The sequence below is a fragment of the Bemisia tabaci genome, chromosome 4 (genome assembly GCF_918797505.1).
Source record: "Bemisia tabaci chromosome 4, PGI_BMITA_v3".
In the NCBI taxonomy this organism is placed as follows: domain Eukaryota; kingdom Metazoa; phylum Arthropoda; class Insecta; order Hemiptera; family Aleyrodidae; genus Bemisia; species Bemisia tabaci.
This window is the reverse complement of record NC_092796.1, coordinates 61176447-61198488: the sequence shown is the minus strand read 5'-3', so window position 1 is coordinate 61198488 and position 22042 is coordinate 61176447. Positions and strand designations below refer to the sequence as shown.

The following is a 22042-nucleotide window of genomic DNA, read 5'->3' as shown; positions in this document are numbered from 1 at the left end:
TTTTTTTAATATTATATTTGATACCATCGCACGAATATTGTGTGAAGTAATTTTGTAACATTTTTGGTCTTCGAAAATCTTGGAAATTCAAGAAATAAATGTATGTTTCTGCTAAAATCCTCTCGGAGTAGTATATCATTTCATTCAGTTCAGAATTATTTATGGTGGTAAAACTTTTTATAACCAAATGCCGAAACACGGTGACAATAACATAGGTACGATGATGACATTCTATGAGAGCACTCCATTATCTCTCTAATTATAACACGAAGAGTCTCGTAATCTGAACGGAAAGACGAGACTCATTAACGCTCTGATCAGAGAAAAAAAACTGTGTCAAGCCGTTGTCCGTGGTTGCTGGACTAGCCGACAAATTGTATGATTAGTCTATCATTTTCTTCGCACACTTGTGTTTGCAGTTGATGCTGCATCCATAAGATGCATCATGCAACGTCTAGGCCATACATAAATTTGCTGTTTGTCACATTGGTCAGATACTCGTTCCTCCGTTCTATCATCTTCAATCAGATGAACGCGTTTACGGTTGTTCTAATTTCCAATTTTGACACTCTATCAAAGGCATTTAGAAAAAAAAAGAAAAAAACCAGACGTCAAAATAAACATGATGCCTCATTTGTGCGCATAAAAATGATGAAAAATAATAATAGTAGAAAATAGCTTTGACAAACCAAAGTCACAAATTAATTATGTTTTTTTAAAAAATATTCTTCTTTTTTTCTTGTTCTTCTTCCTGTAAAAATTTCGAATCCATGCTCTCCACTGAACTCAAAATCTAACCCCCCCCCCCCTCCCACATCGCCTACCGTCACACGCTGGAGATCCAGTGATAACATTTTTCTCACTATAAAAAGTATCCTTTTACTATTCTAGTTTAGGGTTTCACGACATTCTGTCAACGACTTTTTGTCCGGGCACCTGTTTAGTCCAGTAATTTACGTCCACGCGCAAAATAAGAAACAGTGACTTGGTCCAAAGGTTATATTTCAGTCCGTACGTAAACTCATAGTGGAAAACAAAGAGAATGTAAAAGCAGCCCGAAACGGAAACGACAATCGAAAACACAGGAAAATGCGGAAACAAGGCTAAAAAACAAAATACAATGCCTTTTTTCAATACCAATTTCACCATGTAACGCCGTTGCTGGTTTTTATTTTAATTTCTTTTTTACTTTTTACTTTTAATTCTATTTTAGCAGTTGATAATGGTGCCGTAGGGTACCGAAACGTCCTGCCTTTGTATTTTCGCCTTGTTTCCACATTTTCCTGTGTTTTCGATTGTAAAATTATATTGACATTATCGAATTAGAAAATTGAGAGAGAAGAAGGTTTTCTTATGGTAACTCATTTTTTAAATGAAATGTTAAACTTTCTTCTTTTGATTCATCTTTCAAATTTTCATTGGTGAATATTTGGTTTTATTTCTATTTATAAAATTGTCGGTTTAAAATATACCGTATTATATACCTTTTATTAAATTATAATATTACTTCATTTTAAAAACATTATATTTTTGAAACGTGGCTAATATTTGTAAAACCTTTTCCAAGCGATGGCATCGATATAAATCTCAATGAGCCGTACTTGTATTGAAAGGAACTATACAAAAATGAAAAAGAGAGAGAAAAAACCAAGGAGGGCGCAATCTTTGGTTTTAACCCACTTTTAAATCGATCTTATTCAGTCAAACACGTCCAATTTTGAGCGTTTGGTTGCGAATACACCACGCTGCAGCACAGTAAAATCACAAAATGTAAAAGAAAAATTAAAAAGCTTTGGAAATCATTAAATTACACACGGAACCACCTTAATATTTTCAAAACACACGTTGTATTTTCCTTTAATACATATGTTTTTTCATCAATTTAAATGAGACTGATCCGTGCAGAGCGTGCAAACATTTCAAAATCACGAGTTGAAAAACGCTGACTCCGCGAGTTTAAATACTAGAGCCTAACACAGAGCAAAATGCGCACTGGCGCCTACAAACCTAACGGGATACTTCACGTGTTGCGCAATGCGTGAAGTATCCCTGTTAGGTTTGTAGGCGCCTATGCGCGTGTCACGCTGGTCGCTCGCCGCGCCGCGGAGTGCTACGGCGTTTCAAGCAACTATTTCGTGACATAGGTGTCGCACAGTATCATACGAAATTTAAGACGCTCCAACGTATCAAGAATAACAAGCTTCCTTTAAGGACACAGAGCTTTCCTTGCAAAATAAATCAAGAGACTGCGTTACAAAAAGAGAGCGGTAATCTAGAAAACTCATTTAGTCCTATCATCCGTATTTAATAACGTTTAGCATAATTTTTGAATTTTATGAGAGAAAAATGTGATTCGATTTAGGCAGAAATATTCTTGAGTATGCCGTCAAGAAGAAAAAACAAGTGTTCGGACAAAAAATCGTTGACGAAATGTCCTATAACCTAGTTTAGTCTATTTTTCTTCCAATCCCCTTAATTGTACGTCCCCGTTTTTAAGTACAACATTCCAATTTTTTTTTTTTTTTTTTTTTTTTTTTTTTAAATTTTTTTTGTGACAAATCCTGCAACCTAACTACAGATGTATTGATGGGCATAGTTGCTATAAGGCATTGCTTAAAATGAACGAATACTATGCAACTATTTCTTTTAATTTTTTCTTGTTCTTGTTCTTGTTCTTCTTACGTTTCTTCTATTTTGCCCTCTTCTTCTTCGACTTCTCCTTCCTTTAATCATTATTTATTCTTCCTAAGTCTTATTCTGATTTTTATTTTTATTTTTCTCCATTATTTTTCTTTTTTTTCTGATTCCTTATTCATCCTCGACAGAATGAGAAATTGTGAAACAATCACTGAAGTGCGTCTGAGAGGGACGAAAAAATTATCCTCGAGCTAAAGAGGAGAAAGAGAGAGAGAGAGAGAGAGAGAGAGAGTGAAAAAAACTAGTACGGAGTATTCGAGCCGGACAGGCTGCAAACAATGTAATGCACTTTTTGTCAGTCGTTTTTATGCGAGACTGCAAACAAGATGTTTCCCAAAACAGGACAAATTGTATGCGTAAAGTTTACATCATTGAAGTCGTAATTACTACTTTGTCACATTTGTGCGTTACCTCATGACGCAGAGGACCCCTTCCGCATCCACGACGGCGTTTAACACCTCTTGTAAAATCCCCGCCGAAAAAATTGCTTAACAAGTGACGATTAAAGAGCAGTAAAAAAGAGTGGCTCATTCAAAAGGCTGTATCTCCCTCCTCTCGACCCTCCTTGATAAAAATAACTCACGGGCACAAATGAGACTCATAACGACTAGGCCAAGGAGGTCAGTGGGATCTACCTTGAAACCAACGGCACAGTGTAATAGATTTTTCTTCCTGGCAGTGGCACTACGTTTGGAAGGCACCGTTCGGTGGGACTACTTTCACTGACACACAACGCAGCAGGAAGATATGACGCGATAATATTACGCGCTCAATTCGTGTTTATACTATTACCGAACTTTAAATCCGCGCTAATGTTCTAGTTCCCATAGCCCCATTCCCCGCGGCCAGTTAAGATCATAGAGTTTGTTTGTGGCTTACATCAGAGGTTTACTAATTCTCGCCTTGCCACCGGCATTTTATCAGGTGCATCGCATGCGGGGAGAAAAAATGGTCATGACAACGAAAATTCACCGTGAACACATTCACGAAAGTATCACAGGGTGATAAAGACAAGATATTTTAAGCTGAAGGTTGGAGTTACCGTGACACTGTATTAATTTGTTTTCAATAATTTTTTTCCAATTCAACTCCATTGTATAACTTAGCATAGATACCCCGGTAAAATTGACTGAACGGACACAGACAAAAAATAAAATCCAATGCCCTGATAAATTAAATTTAAAAATAAATAAATAAAAATATACGAGGAACAGCATATCGTATGCGTCAACTTTCGCGACACTTTCCTTTCTGAGTTTTATAAGAGGGTGTTCCCCTAAGGTATAAAGGGTAAGCGCCAAAAGTCATAAGGTATAAAAGGTATAAAGGGTTTTTATGAAAGGTTTTTACTAAGCCGCATATTGGTTTTCAAAGGTAGGTACCTATCTCAGAAACACCCGGTTGAATTTGTAAAGTGCAATACATTTTTGTATCAGCAAACTATTATCTTCAAATTGTTAGACAATTTCATAGGAGGTACTGAATAGACCTAACAATGCATTTGACCGAGGCACAGTTTAAATAGAAATGGTTTTTTGAGTAAGGGCGCACTGAAAAAAAGAGTTACGGGCTATACTGACATACCATCCGTTCCGGGCTCAGAGGCTGGAAGTTCCGAGTGCTGAAGCTTCAGATCAGATTGCTCCGGGTGCTACGCCCGGAAATTTTGGCCTCTGAACCCGGAACGCGGGCAGTACTTCTATATAGCCCGTAAGCACGGTTTCCATGGCCGGCGTTTTTTTTTCAGTGCGTAACCGCCAAATTTTAAAAAATTGTGTTTTTGATTGAAAATCCTTCTTTGAGGGTGGACTCATCTTATTACAGAGAGATTCCACCAAAATTGCTTTTTTAACGTCTTTTTTTACATTTGTTTTAGTGAAGAAAGTATTATCATGTATTCTCGAAATTTGACTTTTGGCGCTTACGCATTTTTCCAAATAAACCGTCCAATTCTGAAAACTTCATCCCGAAAATTTAGCAATACTACAAGAGTGGTTCAAATCATTGGCAGATTTAGCAAATTGTCAACAACAATCTCCATTGGAACCTCACCTATGGAAATGTATGGATCCTTGGAGGGACCAGGCGCTCCGATAGGAATCGATTATTTAGCATAGGTTTAAATGGAGGAAATCCGATGTTGCCAAATTGCAGGATCCGCATCTGGTTCAGATTTGTAAAATCGGACCTAAGAATTGATGAATGGACGAAGGATAAGGACGGTGATGATTTCTTCTCTAGGCGAGACGGAGGGACTTGCGCCTTGCGGAGCCGGAGTGCGGCTCTGATCCAAATTAGTGGTATAATGAGCCTGCATACAGACTTGAGAAGTGTGACGTAAAACCACCTCGGGCTTTGAGCTAATACTCGCCGCTTAACGACAAGTCCAGCATTAACGCGTCCAATTTAATCCTTTCACAATTTTTTCTAACCTTTTCTGAATTGCTCCTCGCGTCTCAGAGCGCGTTCAATCACGTAAATATGAACGAGAGAGGGACAGAGATACGAGGGCTCAAGTCCAGTTGAGAGGAAGACTAACAGACACGAGTTGTTTTTGTCCGAGAGCAGGCCGTTGTCCACGAAAATAACAAAAGACGGTCGAGAGATACGAGGTTCTGTTACAGTGTGAATTACACCTTGTAAACTATTCACGTCACATTAAGGAAACTTTGAAAACTTTACGAGAAAACACGCGTTTAGTGTCCGACGTTGAAGGTTCTACTGTAATTTGGTCCTTGAAAAATTACTTGGGAAAATCCCTCCACATTGCTGCCTCACAAAACGAGCCATTCATTCCGACGGAATTTTGTATTTTTACACTGAAAAACAAAACTCCGGCCGTGGGAGCCGCAATTATGGGCCATATAGACATACCGTCCGTTCCGGGCTCAAAGGCCGAAAATTCCGGCTGCTGGAGCCATAGTTTCGGCCTCTGAACCCGGAGCAATCGAGGCTGCGCCTCCAGCAGCCGGAATTTTCGGCCTTTGAGTCAGGAACGGACGGTTTGTCTATATATAGCCCGTAATTGCGGCTCCCACGGCCGGAGTTTTTTTTTCAGTGTACCGGAAATAATGAGGTAGAGGGGAGGAACGCAGATATCAATTAAAAATAAAATTCGACTCAACCAATGAATTATTGGTAATAATGCTATTCTAACAGACTTGAATTTAGATTATTCCTTCAGATTTGTAGTTCCAAATACGATTAAATGTTAAAATGGCAGTTGTATGCTGCTTTAAACCCGCCCGCTTAAAAAATATTGTTGAGGTGTGAAAGATCAAGATATGACAACAGAACAAAGTTCTCGGATTCACACGGCTCTTTGATACCACCAATCGTGCTTTATGGATGTGAGTAAAGTAACTTCAGAATTGAGGGCGAAATGGAACATCTCCTCTTGACTTCGACTTTGTGCTGCGCTTAAGAACGACTTTTTCTATCAAAACTACACAGGCGACTATCTGTGACATTTGTGCAAAATTTATCTTAGTTTTTCACAATTTAACGCACGAATACTATCGAACCGAGATACTTGCAAGAAAACCGTTGCGATGCGAAAACTCAAGAGATGACAACAGAACAAAGCTATTGAACTGCCACGGATCTTTCATACCACTATTCGTGCTTTAAGGATGTGAGTGAGGTATCATCAAAATTGAAGGCGATATGAGACATCTGGTCTTGACTCTGACCTCTTGCCGCACGTCCTTTTTCTATTGATACGAAACAAGAGCTCTCTGCAGCTGGGGGAGTCCCCCCAGACCCCGAGCCCAAGTTCTATATCCTTCTGTGCCCCCCCCCCCCCCCACAGAAATTTCCTAGTTCCGCCCATGAAAAAAACTGATTGTAAGGAGCCTCAATAGCAAAGATCTGGTTTAGATTTGAAAGTTTGGACAGTTAGGTTTTCAGTCCTGGGAATTACTGATCCCCTTGCTCAACACTTTGTTGCCCCTTCTCACTGATATACACCGCCGTCTATGGTGTATTCTTTATCAATTTTCTGAACATAGTAAGATGCGAAAAGAAAAGCGACAAGAAAGATAGAGTACATGACAGCAAAAGAGTAAAAATAATGGATGAAACTAAAAGATAGAAGAATCGAGTGTGTGGATGGTCCATTTATGTCGCGTTAAAGCTCCCACTCTGGAACAAAGAGACTGCGAACTGGTCTTGCGTGACGTTGTCAAATATCGATCAATGACGAAAAACTTATGGCATGAATAAAACGAAAAACATTTTTGAACGAAAGTTGGCAACTTTAGCCAGCGGCGATAGTCTACGCGACGTGCAAGCAGAAGTAGACCCATTTTCGAATGTGCTTTGGACGAATGCATTCCAGCTATGTTGCCTGTTCCTAGATTCCGTAATTAAAACGCAATTAAAATAGGGGAGTTTCGGTGGAGAAATTGTCATCGCTGCATTGCATCGGCGGTGCGGTGGGTTTGCAAGTTTAAGCCCATAAAATGCAGCGGGGAACGCAGACGCTGGCGGGTGCGGAGCGGTAGTGGCGCAGCCTTGCGGTGACGAAATGAATGAACGTACACGATGCCGGGCAGCCACCAGCCACCACCACGCCGAAGATATCTTACAAAATTGATTTCTAGAATCTTCCTCGTACCCTGCGACCAGACTCTTGCAACATGCCCTCCAATAGCCCAGGAGGTATCAGTCGTCAGCAAGTGCGCCAAAGTCGCGGGTCGAAAAGAGAACTGCTTTTTTATCGCATAAATTACTTGGGGTGTCTACACTTGCCCCCCCCCCCCCCCCCACTCCAGTAGCCCAGGGCCTATTGCGTGCGGCCACCGGAATACATCAAAGACAGGTTCATACACCGCAGGGCTCTCTTGTTTATTTAGAATTGTCTCTTTGTTTTGTTAGTGCTTTCTGCCAAAGGGGTAATCTTGGAAGATGATGATCCTATGCACCTATAGGTACTCCCGGTATACTGAAAAAAAAAATCGGCCATGTGAACCGAACGTTCGGTATTCTATATCATCCTAAATATTTGGGTTGTCAAGCTGAACTTTCGGTTTCGTGTAACCGAACGTTTGGCATATAATATGACCAAACTTAGATTGTCAATTCACTTTACCGCACAAGTTCGGTTTCACAAACCAAATTAGTTGGGATGATATGCAACACCGAACTTTGATACACACCACCGAACTTTTTTTTTCAGTGAGTGGAACATCGATAGTGTTTCTTTCGAAGGACAAAATATTTTGTTTATTTTAGACTTTTGGAAATATGAGATTCGGAGCCCGGCACTGTTGCGGCCTAAATTTACATCGTAGTAGAAACAATGGCTTAGCGCTGTTTGTGTTATTTTGATGATAGCCATTAGAACATCAAAAAAGTATGAATCATCAGAAAATTCATTTTACGGCTTTGCAATTCATCTTTTATCATTTCTTTAAAGCTTTGCAAATATGCAGTTCGATGGTGTCACTACTCACAAATTAACCTTGAGTCAAGTCCAGTTAAACATACGCACTGGCGAATGATCTATGCATGATGTATGTATGTTGTAGTGGCTGTAACGCTAACTCTATAATCAGGGGTTTCGGGTCATAGGTGGATCCAGGGAGGGGGGCGCAGGAAACGAACACCAACCCACTCCCCCTTCCACAAGAAAAAAGGAGTGAAAAACAGGAAGCAAGAAATAAGAACGCTTATATTTGACAATTATTCATGACTTTGAGCGAAACTGCATGATGGATGCTATACAATTTCAAAAAAATTCCGGAAGGTGCCCCCGGATCCCCCTTACAAATCCCCCTGTTCCAAGTGTCTGGATTCGCCTTTTTTCCAGGTTCGATTTCTGGAGAGGTGACCCGAGTTTGATGGTTGCCTGGGGCTGGTTGTTAAGTAAGGACTGAGAAGGAATGAGACTATAACTATGGAAATGCAGGATTACCTCCTCAAAGGTATTTGAAGTGTACAATAAAACAAAAATTATGTAATGCTGCAGAATATCTCCCGATGGATCGTTCTTTAGCCATTCATATGAAACGAAATCTCTACTTTTGAGCTCCATCCTTGGTAAAATCAACTTTTGACCTTGTAAACCATGTGGCGATTAGAAAAAAAGTAGAAAAAATTAAGGTAGGCTTCGAACCCAGGAAAAAATTCTCTGAAATGCAACGGATTTTTGAACAAGTGCTAGGCACTTATTTTTGAAACAACACATTCGAAGTACTTAAAGCTAAATGTGGGTAAACCTTTAAGGAAAATATCATTTTCATTAACCTTAACGTAATTCTACGCATGGTCATGTCTGCCGGAGATTATGGGCGGAAGCATCTCCTGAATAATTATTATTTCAAACTCTCTTATACCGCCACTGTAAATAAGAAGAAGCAATTGTGCAGGTTCTGTTTGAAATGCTAAAACTGAAACGTTCACCCCACCAAGCCGCAAAGCTGCATAAAAACAACTTTCTATCGCCGATGGTGTGGTGTACGGTGTTATGGAAGTTGATTCAAATGCAAAGAAACCAAAATTGCAAAAGCAGCACTGCTCCGTTTATTGCAAACGTGATGGTGGACAAGCCGCAAAGTTGAAACAATGTTTGCACGAATGCGAGCTATGGAGCCGCGTCTTGGATCGCCCATTTGCGCTCTGCACATGAATTGCATTCTCACTCGCAAGCCGTATTGTTGCATGTAACTCTCAATTGACCATCGAAGAGTGAATCCGCATTTATGAATGATTTACTTCTTTCACGATCTGAAAGGTCCGGTAATTTTGCTCATCGAATTATAAAGTCTAATATGAGTCAAAGCGAAATAGCCGTTAAGCCGGAAAAAATTAGGTTGTGACAATTAACTGAGATATCGCATCAGTTAGTGCAAAAACACCCAAAACAAAAATCGAAAATTGACCAATCAAATGAGGTCCAAACTTTGAATACGATTAATAGTTAATTTGGAAAAAAACACGGATAAAATTTGTAGGTACTATCGACGAATTTAGTTTTGCGCAGAGTCTCTGGTGACTATTTAGCGACGGCGCGGCGGCGCGGCGCGTTGCCTGATAACGCTCTCATGAAGACGCACGCGTTCCTCTGTGAGTGCGTAGTCACTAACACAGACGCACATGAAACACACACAGACATTTTCACTCATTCACCGTGAGAATTTACGTTTTTGGCTCTTTGGAATGTAAACAAAGATTCGTAATGACGTATCGCGCATCGAATCCAATTCTCACTTGCCTCTACTTGTTCTTGTGACTAGAGCAAGGAAAAAAGGACCTTATTCCAAATCGGTCATTTTCAACCTTTCAAGCCTGATCTTCGAAATATTTTCAAAGTTGATAGAGGATTACCTCCCGAGTCTAAAACAATGACGATTTTTTAAATCGGGCAATCAAGGGGGAGGTGGAGGGGGGGGGGAGTCAAAGTAAAAAATGTAAACTCGCATATCTCGCTAATGGTTTGTTGTAAAGAGATGAGCTTGGTCTCAAAATGTAGAGAAAACCACCAGCTTTCAGGCAATGTTTAAAAAATTGGTCAATTTTGAAAATTTCATCCATTGCTGCCGCCTTGCCGTATCTCAAATTTTCTTATTTTCAGCTGAGACATTGAAGGAATCGCACAATAAGTAATCAAAATATTTTCTGATGAAAGTAGACCTTTTAAGCTTTAAAACAAGCACAAGTTCATCCTCGGGAAACAAGTTGGAGGAGAGATATGATTTTTCAAAGTGGATGCGGTACACTTGGACCTAATTTGTTCCGAGTCCCAAGATCACCAATGCCCCCAAATTGCGATTACGAATTGCAAGGTTATGCATTTTTACACCCCATTAGCTCATTTCCGAAGAAAATTATTAAAAAAGAACAATATCGAGACACATGAATGTTACAGGACTAGCCTCAGCTGACGCTCGCTGCATCAACCTTAAAAAATCGTGACTCTTTTTCAAATCATTTCTCTAGGATGGACTTAAATTTAAAAAGCTCAAATAGTAGGCTTTTATTAGCAATTACTCTTTTTTTCTCTTATTTCTACCCAGAGAAGCGTTGAAGATAAACATAGATTTTTTTATGATCGAAAACTTTGATTATCCTGTATCCATTGCATATTAATCATTTATCCTGATATTGTCATTTTTGACGAATGATTTTGTCTAGGTGTGACATATAAAGGTACCGCCCCAGCTAAAAATTGAAAATTTGAACTACGGCAACGTGACAGGAATGGATGACATTTTCAAAATGACCCAATTTTGTCACCATTGTCTGAAAGCTTGTGGTTTTCTCTAAATTTTGAGACTAAGATCATCTCTTTACGACAAACCGTTCACGAGATATGCGACTTTGAACATTTATCTTTGCCCCCCCCCCCTTCCCCGCTATCCGTAATTGCTTGATTTCAAAAATCGTCAGTATTTTGAACTTGGAAAGTGATTCTCTATCGACCCTGAAAGTATTTCGAAGATCAGAGCGAGATTGGAAATGACCGCTTTTAAATAAGGCTTTTTGATGACCGTTTTATCACCCATTCTCCTCCATTTTAATGAAAGAATCCCGAATGAAATGTTCCTGCAATTCTGCGGGAAGTTAATATCGTAATATCATTGACAGATTATTAATTTTACCTTTGCCCCGCATTAAAAAAAAATATCCAGCAAAATTGATGATACTCAGAAACAGCTAGTAATTGCCAGTAGAGGGAGTATAATAGTTAGCAAATTGGAGTAGAAATATAGTGTCATTCAGTCCAGTAGATCAACTTTTCACCCATCTCTCCTCCCAAAATGGCTGATGGGTGAATGTTTCCATTTAATTCATTGTTTTTCCCACTTGTCAGCAAAGCGGAGTAGCAAACTTGGAATCGATGTCTCTCAGTTGCAAGGTTTCAAAATGTTCAGTCTTATTTAATTTTTTCCCTCGGGTGGAAAAAAAGTATGTTGGATCCAAAGTCCAGACTCTTATAGATTGGACAAGAAAAATACTCTTGATTCATAAAATAGTATTACAAAATGACATGTAGGTCCCCCGTTCAAATAGTTTACACCTTTGCGATGCCATGACGAAGTTTTTACTCCTCGCAGATCGGAAATGAGACAAAAATTCAATGATTACAATACATTCAAAATTAGGCGTTGAAAATAAATTTTCCCAAATATTTTGTAGCTATTGCTAGAATAAGTAGACCGTTTCCGAATCGTAAAAAATGAAACGCAGATGGACTCAAAGCTGTCTGTCTTGCATAACTTAGGAGTGCAAATGAGATTTCTCCTTTTTCATCCTCTGACCAAACGTCAGGAAGTTTATGGGTAATCCCAATGCAATTAAGCGCTGAGTTCAATTAGGACTACAGGTAGTTTCTCTCCAACACTTTTAGGAAAACCAAAGTTTTCCTTAAACAAGGGCTGTTTCGAAGAACCAGGCCCGGACAGACCCTAAGGCCGACCTGCCACTACTGTCAAATACGCTCCCACGGCGCGCCGAGTATGCGCCCCTGTGACGCATAGCAAAATAAGAGGAGAACAAAAATTATGATGAAACCTTAAATTTAACTCAAATCAAATTTAAAAAAATATGAGGTATCTAAATGCGATACAACTATTTGTGCTAGATGGATGTCCATTGTCCTTATTGCACATGAAAAATTAAAAGCGCGATGGCGTGAGTCGTGAGGCGTGAATTCGCAATGCTCTGCTCTATGCTGTTAGTCATATCCAAGAGAAAAGTTAAATAGCGAGACCGAATTACGTTTTTCCTACCTTCGGCTGTGTTGCTCACGTAGCCTTTGAAGCACCACGACAAATGAGACAAACGAAATCAACACAATATGGAAATGGAGCAAGGGAGAGGATGGGCGTTGACGACGGCGCAGAGATACGACTATTCATGCTTGATGAATGTCCGTGTTGCATCTGCAAAATTGAAGGCGCAATGACCCGGGGCGTGAACTCGCAACACTCCGCTATATGCTGCCAAATCGGTGTCGCTGAGATTCGGGAGAAAAGTTAAAACAGAGGCCCAAATAGGTCTCTCTATGTCTTCGGCTGTGTTGATACTCGATTTTTTTTTCAGGTCCATGTCCGATTCTTTTTTGGAATGATTTGCAGACCAACATCTAAAGCTCGCGTGAACCGGCCCCGTCCAATCTGCAGGGCAGGTTTTGTTAGTAAGGCTCGAGTCAATTTGACCCGGCTTCAGCATTTAAGGGTTGATGAAAATATCATTAAAATGACTGCACCTCCCTCGCAAATAGTCAGGATTCAACATTGGATCCAAACGAGGCCATTCAGTCTGTGAATTTCAATAAAATTTGGTTATGCAGTCGCAGAAAATTAGGCTCCAATTGTTCCGTCACGTCTGAAAACATTCTTATTTCCAACAAAATGATTGCTGAATGGGACTTCCTGCTATAGATATCTGATGCATTTAATTGATTTGTTCCTATCTCTCTTTTTTTACTTGCCTTACTGGACACCTTAACCTTTGCTAGTTTCAGCACTCTTTTTTCCCTCTCTCTCTCCTTCAAAATTTCACTTTGCACTCACTAGATTGCATGTTTCATTTTCCGATCGAGGAGGCTAATAAGATCTTTCCAGCTGACATGTTTCTTGGGTTCATCATTTTCAGACTTTTAGTGTTTAAAATCAGTATTTTAGGTCATCAGCTCTGCCTCAGTTTCTCTAGAAATAAGGGAGGTTGGATGCGTCTAGAAATAACGGAGCTTCGGTGCGTCTAGTAGCATGTGATTTGTTCTCTTTTTTTTTCGTTATACACAAGTCTGTTAGTTACTTTAACACGTTCAATTTTAAAAATGTTCTCTGTGCTATCAATCACCTTTGATCCTGAAAATAGCGTGAAATTGTGATGATTTGCCAAACTTTTCTGGATCCCCCACCGCGTAAGGGGGGTGCATCCCCTCGGGAAATATCATACTACATCTCCCTTAACCGGCCAAGGGTCTACGCTCTTAGATGTGAGCCAGTCCGTACATGCGAAGAACGTTTAATTTTAATAGGAAACTGGTGTTTGATAGAGATGAATAAGGTCATTTTTGGATCTAGTAACTAAAAATACAAAAGGATACATGTATTTCATGAAAATTATTTGATCTAGGTTCTTCATGGAGGAACTTCCTTTAACTATGTTTGCTGCTAAATCAGAGAATGGCCGTATTTTTTTTTATACCATTGACCAATATTTTCGAAATCCGAATTTTTATACACATGCGTATTTTGGCATCTGAATAAGGTGGTTTTTTTTTTTTTTTTTGTGTGTTCCAAACTCGATCTTTCGGAAAATTAGTGGGTTGTGGAAAAAACAATAGTCGATTCGGGGTCAGAAACAAAAAAAGATATAGTAGCAAAATTAGCTATCTGAATAAAATGATTTTTTGTCCTTCAGGACTCAAAACAACGGATCAGTTTTATATAGGATTCGTGGGTGGATAATGCCATTTTGACCGGAAAACCTCGTTATCAGAAAAAGGGAGGCATATTTTTTGGACATGCGATATGCGATACTTGTCTGGCAAGTGTCCATGTAACTTTGGCTCCAAAATTCAAGAATAACTTCGGTTTATCTCAATCATGCATTAATTTCCAGAAAATCTTTTCCTAGGAAAATTCATTTTTAAATAATCCCAATTCGCCTGGAAAATGGCAGAGACAGGGACAAACGGAAGTCATACTTGGACCCAGGGCTAAATATTACATGAGAATTCGCTATATTAAAGCATTAACTTTTTTTTCGGTGCATACTTGTGTAATCTTTCATATTCAGCAGCGGACCAGTTTTGCGTCATTTTCAAACTTCCTGCGCGAGAAAGTATATCCTGAATTAAGGAGTTCTTTGGAACAAGGGCGTGTGTTCAAAAAAGTAGTTCCGCGGAAGTCGCATTTGAAAGTTCAGAAGTGTATAGCGCTAATTCTAGCCCATATCTTCGCACGAAATTTAATTAGTTTGAAAGAACAAGTCTTCGAGAGTGTACTTGCAAAAATGGAACATTGTGACTACATTTCTCTATGATCCCTACAAGATAACGTGGATCGTTGTGTAAAAAAAAAAAGGGGGGGGTAGGGCTTTTTAGTACACTATGTATATTTCCTGAAACTAGGAAGAATCCAATTTCAGAAAACGCGTTCTCCCGAAAAAGGGCGGATACCCGCATACGCCTTTGTCCCAAAGAACTCCATGTAACCTTCCGGCGCGGCGTCTAGGAGAGAAAATCAGTTGCACCTCATGAAATTTTAGCTCTATTTTCGAGTGACCGCGGTGTTGCGCTGTCTATCATAGTTTGCATCTATAGATGCTTGTCTGAGAGATATTTTCTTGAAAAAGTAGCAGATTTGTCAATTGTTCATGTGCCTCCGTTTTCCTCGTTGGCATGAGATGAGATAGGTCCAATCAGCACCCGATATCTTTGAAACGCGCCACGCCGCGCTGCGCCTCGTCGCACAGTTTACATTTGATTTGGAGCGGCCTATGCGCAAAACTAAATTCGTCGATAGTACTATCAGTAGCTATAGAAAATAAATACATATCGATGGTGAAACTGCGGAAATGCGTATCTCAACGTGCGTAATAATTCAATTACTTCACTGCGATAAAGTACTTCGTTCAATACATAATATTAATTGAATTAAATTTTTTGTTTAATACATGCATAAATCGATACCATAAAAGTATATTTGAAGTGACATACCTTAAAGAATGAAGGTAAACTAAATCCATCACCCAAGAAAGTATTCCTGAAATAGAAAAAACACACACACAGATGGAGATGAAATGATCGAGAGATAACAACATTTTTAAAAACATATAAGAAAATACTCTGTGGCAGTAGATATTATTTATAGCTTATTATTTTACCCGCTTTATACTAATTCCGGAACACACATAGGTATGGTCCTCTCAGTAGCGTAAATAGAGTTTGCAGCATTCATCTGAAAGTCAAATAAAAAAAACAAATTTCGTGTTTTGTTTTTTATTCTTTTAAGTTTAATGTGTGTTTCAGCAACTCACGATGCCTGTGTTATCAGCCGAGTATATTTTTAAAAAATTTTTAGTTTTTTCGATTATCATTGCTTACTTTTTTTTTACAACTGGAATACTCTATCGTCTGTCACTTTTCCATTTTTTTGCGAGTTTATAGACGATTAGAAAAATGAATCAACGAACATATTTTAATAAATGCGCTGAAAGCAGGCATCATGAGCCGATCCAGCATGCAGAGTCAGAAGCTAACTTACGAGGCCGTTGCGGTAACGCCAATCATTTTCCTTCAATTGAGAGTATATGCAACGCGAGCACGGCTCGAAGAGGCGGGCGGCATGAAAGAATTGTGGCAAGGCTCCAACTTAGCTTCTCTGGTTGCTTATCAGTCGTAGCGCAGAGGAGTTTACAAATCAAATTTTCTGCCACGAAAAAACTTTTTGCCTGGTAATCATAGCATTGGATTGTCAGTTTTCTTCTGAGGGTTGTCGATCGCAAAGTAGTGACCCGATGAAGAAATTAAGTTACGCGAGGAAAATTTTGGAATCTGAGATACACATAAATTTGAAACGGAGATGTGACTGGCATTAAGGTTCGCAAAAAAATTGATTTAATAGAAAGGTGCTCACTTTCTTATTAAGTACTTATTAAACAACTGAAAAAGCAAAACAGCGTCTTAAATTCTTTAAAAATTTCCTGTGTCTCGACTTGTTTTTTCTTACGCAGTTGCTTAAAATTTAACAATCAAAGAGAACACAAATAAAACACAATTTTTAAATAATGCCACCCTGCCTTAACTTATATTATTACCCCACCCTTATTGACTTATATTATTATATTACCCCTTATTATTTATAGTATATTTACTTATCAACTGGAGGAAGCAAGTAAAAACCGACGACGTCTCAAATTTTTCAAAAATGTGCCTGCTCCACCTCGTATTTTTAAAAAAAAACGTCAATCATTATCCTCGTCCTCTTATTTTGGTTCTTCATCCAAACTTAATATCTCTCATTTCCTCGTTGCATGTTTATTTCTATTTTCTACGCGTCTCTAAAATTGATATTAAGGAAAACCACAAAGAGACTGTAATGATGATACTTCAAACAGTCCCGAAGCAATCAATATACAATTACAATTAATGATGAAGGCGTCAACATGGTTTTCCTTTCGGGGACTTAATAGAGATGTCGGCGTTAACTGCGGATACAAACGATTAAGATATTCGTGCGTCGCTTAAATTTTATCGGAAAATCCGTTTTCACCCCATTTTCATATTTATCTATGGACTGCGTCAAACCACGAGTTAATTACCGCATAAGATAAGACGTCCATCCTAATCAACTCGTATCCAACGAGCATCGTAAGTATTAGTGTTAATTAAACAAATCAAGAGAAAAATACGAGGAGTAGTAAAGCTGCAGAGCGGGACAGGTGCCTCGTGATACGTCGTGCTTGTAAATTACTTTCATAGCAACTATATTTCAAACTCGTGCGAAAAAGTGTCTTCGTCATTAATAGATGTGTGAAAATTTCTGATTCCACGCCAGGGGTGCACAGCGCAAGGCTGTCATAATGGACTTGTTACCACAAGTCTGGGCGAGGTGCAAGCTTTGAGCATTAAAGAAGGTCCGCCCAATAAAAAGAAAAGAAAAACAGGAGGGGGGAAAAACAACTTTAATTGCCAAGCTCCGACTGACCGCTCGTACTGAGTATTAATTGCATCCATAAATGCCGCCACTTGTTAACCCATTTTCCGGGAAAGGGAAAACGAGAAAAACTCGGATTTCATAATCACGATGACAAGCATTTTAAAATCTGACTCAATTTGCAAAGATATTAAATTGTGATAAGGTTTTCCTCGGAATTGGCATTAGAGCTCTTTTATGGGCCCTTTTTCTCGGGCTGAAGGAACAGAGCTCCAGGGTTACAATGGGCTGTTCAAGTGTTACGTAAGACATTATTACTGTTAACCTCTTGACCCCCCGCCAAATTCTTGCTTTAAAGCATCCATAAGACAATTTCCCTTTTTAATTAGGGTTGTAATACACATATTCGGTTTCCAAATTTTTATTCGGCTATTTTTTCTCATGCCTTAATTTAAATAATTTGAAAAAAATCTTACACGAGTTTATCAAAGTGATAAGGATAGTTTTCAGGAAATGAATATTTAAAAGAGTAATTGATTTGCGGAATTATCGATTTAGTGGCAATGTGTGGAGAGGGTTAGGCGTAACGTAATGACATCACCATCGACTTGGGTAGTTAGCAGCCCCAGTCAGATTGAACCATTGAGTCTAATCTGCAGCGCTGTGGGGCTTGGACCTACTCAAGGTGAAGGGCAGGTGCCGAAGATCAATAGCAAAAAGGTGTTTTTGGACCTAGTACAAATTTCTGATGAGTGGCGGCACATTCTGTGAGGACAATTTCGAACATTTCGCGCGAGCGTAGTGTGGGACTACTACTCTCTGTAGTGCGAATTAGTGTAGCCGGCAGGCTAATTGTTGAAATTTATAGATAAAGTTATAGACGTCGACATGTAAAGTTCTGCTAGTTTCCTAGTCCATCAAAATCCGTAGCCAACTCCAGAGGAGAGTCGAACGTTTAGGATGAGATGGACTACATTTTGCAATTATTATAGGAGCTACGATTTCTGGCTCATTTTAGAAACACCATATGTGCCATAAGTTTTCCTATGCAGCAGGCTGATTGTCGACATTGATAGACAAAGCTATAGACAAAAAAGACAAAAGGGATATGGAGGGATCATATTGGTGGAAGCGGGTGGTTGCGATGGACAAAGGAGGCACGTGATAGTCTAACCAACGGCAACCCACGAGAGACCCTACCGTTAGTCAATCATTTACCCCCTTATTCTGTAAGAACCTCCCATTTCAACCAACAGAATCGCTTCATACTTCTCATGTCTTCTTTATGTATCGCTTTGTCTATCAATGGACCACTGTACAAGGTACGAATTTAAGCAATCTGATACACGTTTTTTAACCAGAATTTCACGTAGAACGCGATTCACTCAACGAAAATTACTGAAACCAACTCCTAACGAAGGTATTAACGTTTTTATTTCACATTGGTTACGAGGAATTTGAACTATGCCCGCTCACAAGAAACTCAAAGCTCTACATGAGTCAAATCGCGCACTACAGCACTTTCAGCAAGCTTCTCAATCGAGCAATGTTCATTTCCCACCATGTGTTGTTCAAACTATGAGCAATTTGCTATAGCTGAGCCAAAGCGTCAAGATTGAGGTTGCTAAATTTTTATATCGCAGAGACTGTCATGATAACGTTTAGCGCTCGATGTGAATCACGTAGAGCATTGAGTTTTCATGAGCGGGTCGTTTAAGTTCACGCGTCAATGGTTTTAAAAACGTTTTTAAAAGGTGTCAATGAAACCTTTGAACATTTATAAAATGTTTCACTGAAACATTTTAGATACTTAGAAAGTTTAAATCACGTTTCAGAAACGTGCCTGAAACCTTTCTATGTCACCCTTTTAAAGGTGTCAAGTGACACCTTTCAGAGATGTGTCCTTAAAACCTTTCAGATTCGTTTTCAATTTATTTCAGACTCAGGTCAGGGAAGGCTGTACCTCTTTGACACATTTTTGACACCTCCTTAAAACAGATCGCAAAATCTTAAATTGTTTCAGAAATGTTTCAGAAATGTTTCAGACATGACTTCCGCCTGAAAAAGTTTAAATCACGTTTCAGAAACGTGCCTGAAACCTTTCTATGTCACCCTTTTAAAGGTGTCAGGTGACACCTTTCAGAGATCTATCCTGAAAACCTTTCAAATTTGTTTTTGACTCATTTGTGACACATACTTTTTAATGGTCACAAAATCTAAAATCGTTTCAGAAATGTTTCAGACATGAGTTTCAAAAGTTTAAAGAACGTATCAAAAAATGAAAAACTGAATGTTTTCAGGATACCTCTCTAGAACGTGTCCCCGCAACCTCTAAACCAGTTGCATAGACAGGGGTCAACCATGATTGACACCTCTCTATGCAACTGGTTTAAAGGTTGCGGGGACATGTTCTAGAGACGTATCCTGAAAACATTTAAGGTTTTATTTCATTTCAAATCTCAACTTGTCTTTTCTGTTATTTTCTGACAAATAAATATTTTTTACATAGAAATTGTTTTAGAAATTTTTAATCGTCCACACCATCTTAGAAACGTCCCATATATCATCACTTGGAAACATGTCAGCAAAATTTAGAGTACAAATATTTTCATACTGAGTTGTTGCCCCAGCAGTCAGAATACATGGTTTTTTTTTTTTTATTATTTTTGGTGCCTTATCTCAAAGTTTTGAACGCATGTTTCAAAAAAGTTGTTATCCTTTTGAAGTCTATATCTAGGTTCTACAAGCGTTTCAAACTCTTGGAAACAATGATTGAGTGGCAAAAAATGTGATGTAACCATGTATCAACAAATCAACAACAACATCTATGAAACATTCTCAGCAAACATTACAACAGACCGCATTATAGATCAGAGCAAAGTTTCTGACATAATACTGAATGTGAATTGCTTCAATATTTTTAAATTTAGTGAACACAAAAAATATCCAGAATATTACTATTGAGCATTATATCTCTCCGTAATCTAATAATTTTGCTCCCAAAAGGATGGCTTAAAAAAATGCTTAAAACGTTAACTATCTCTTTAAGGCTGTACAAAGGCTAAAAATTGTATGTTCTCAAAAGATTCCATAGGAGGAAAGAACTAAAGGTTAGTTTTAATTTCTTTCACTACTTTACTAGGTACGTAGTTTTTAAAAGCTTCAAAGGTCCGAGTTGAAAGTTCATTTTCCAATAGACAAATGCTAATTATTGAAAAGACAAAGAAAAACTTTAATGAAATGAAACAAAAGGAATTAAGAAACTAGACAATACCATTAGTACACTTTGAAAAAAAGTATTCAAAATAGGTAACTATTGATTAGTAAACTTAAAAACTAGAAGAGAAAAAGTCACTAAAAATGTGGCCCTGACTGTGAGTAACAAGTTGGTGGAATAGTCCTGGGATAATATTTTGCAGGGAAATCAAGGCCAGAGAAAGTTCCAACAATTTCCATTAGAGTAAAAAATTTTCTGAAAGACAGAAATGTGAGAAGAACTTACGTTCAATTAATAGAAATTTTGCTGATAACATAGGCCAAACCGAGGCAAAAACAAAGAAGAAGGAAAAAAATCTTATTTTTCGAAAGCACACGGGAAGAAATTGCATATGAGGAAAAACATTTAAGACAGGCGTAAAGAATGTAACAACGAAACACGTAGGAAAGGTGATTGACACGTTTTCGAAACGTTTCCTGTATGTGCTAATATCCATGCCGATGAGTCGTTCCCATGTGTCTGAAACGAGTCTGATGCGAATCTGATCTGTTGTCGAAGAAAGGTTGAACCGCAGAAAAACATTTTAGACAGGCGTTAAAAATGTAACAACGAAACACGTAGGGAAGGTGTTTGACACGTTTTTGAAACGTTTCCTGCAAGTTTCTATTTTCATGCCGATGATTCGTTCCCATGTGTCTGAAACGAGTCTGATACGAATCTGATCTGTTGTCGAAAAAAGGTTGAAACGCAGAAAAACATTTTAGACAGGCGTTAAAAATGTAACAACGAAACACGTAGGGAAGGTGTTTGACACGTTTTTGAAACGTTTCCTGCAAGTTTCTATTTTCATGCCGATGATTCGTTCCCATGTGTCTGAAACGAGTCTGATACGAATCTGATCTGTTGTCGAAAAAAGGTTGAAACGCAGAAAAACATTTTAGACAGGCGTTAAAAATGTAACAACGAAACACGTAGGGAAGGTGTTTGACACGTTTTTGAAACGTTTCCTGCAAGTTTCTATTTTCATGCCGATGATTCGTTCCCATGTGTCTGAAACGAGTCTGATACGAATCTGATCTGTTGTCGAAAAAAGGTTGAAACGCAGAAAAACATTTTAGACAGGCGTTAAAAATGTAACAACGAAACACGTAGGGAAGGTGTTTGACACGTTTTTGAAACGTTTCCTGCAAGTTTCTATTTTCATGCCGATGATTCGTTCCCATGTGTCTGAAACGGGTCTGAAACGGGTCTAAAACGAAGCTGATCTGTGGTCCAAAAATGTTGAAACGCAAAAAAACATTTTAGATAGGCGTAAGAAATGTAACAACGAAACACGTGGGGAAGGTGTTTGACACGTTTTTGAAACGTTTCCTGCAACTCTCTATTTTCTTGCCGAATGCCGGAGCATGAGACATAACTTACACGTTTTGAAAACTGTCCCTGAACCTATCAATAAAACGTTTCTAATATGTGTCGTAAAAATATTTTTAATACATTTATAAAATGTGTTAAT

At 38.7% G+C, this 22042-nt stretch overlaps 1 long non-coding RNA gene across 1 annotated transcript in view; it reads right to left on the bottom strand.

The window, feature by feature from the left end:
• The window catches only part of LOC140224549 (uncharacterized), a 74001-nt gene that overhangs the window by 34502 nt on the left and 17457 nt on the right, over positions 1-22042 (bottom strand). Inside the window, exon 2 of the long non-coding RNA XR_011899829.1 lies at positions 15374-15419. This is a non-coding gene — a long non-coding RNA (uncharacterized lncRNA). The remainder of the gene's footprint in view (positions 1-15373; positions 15420-22042) is intronic.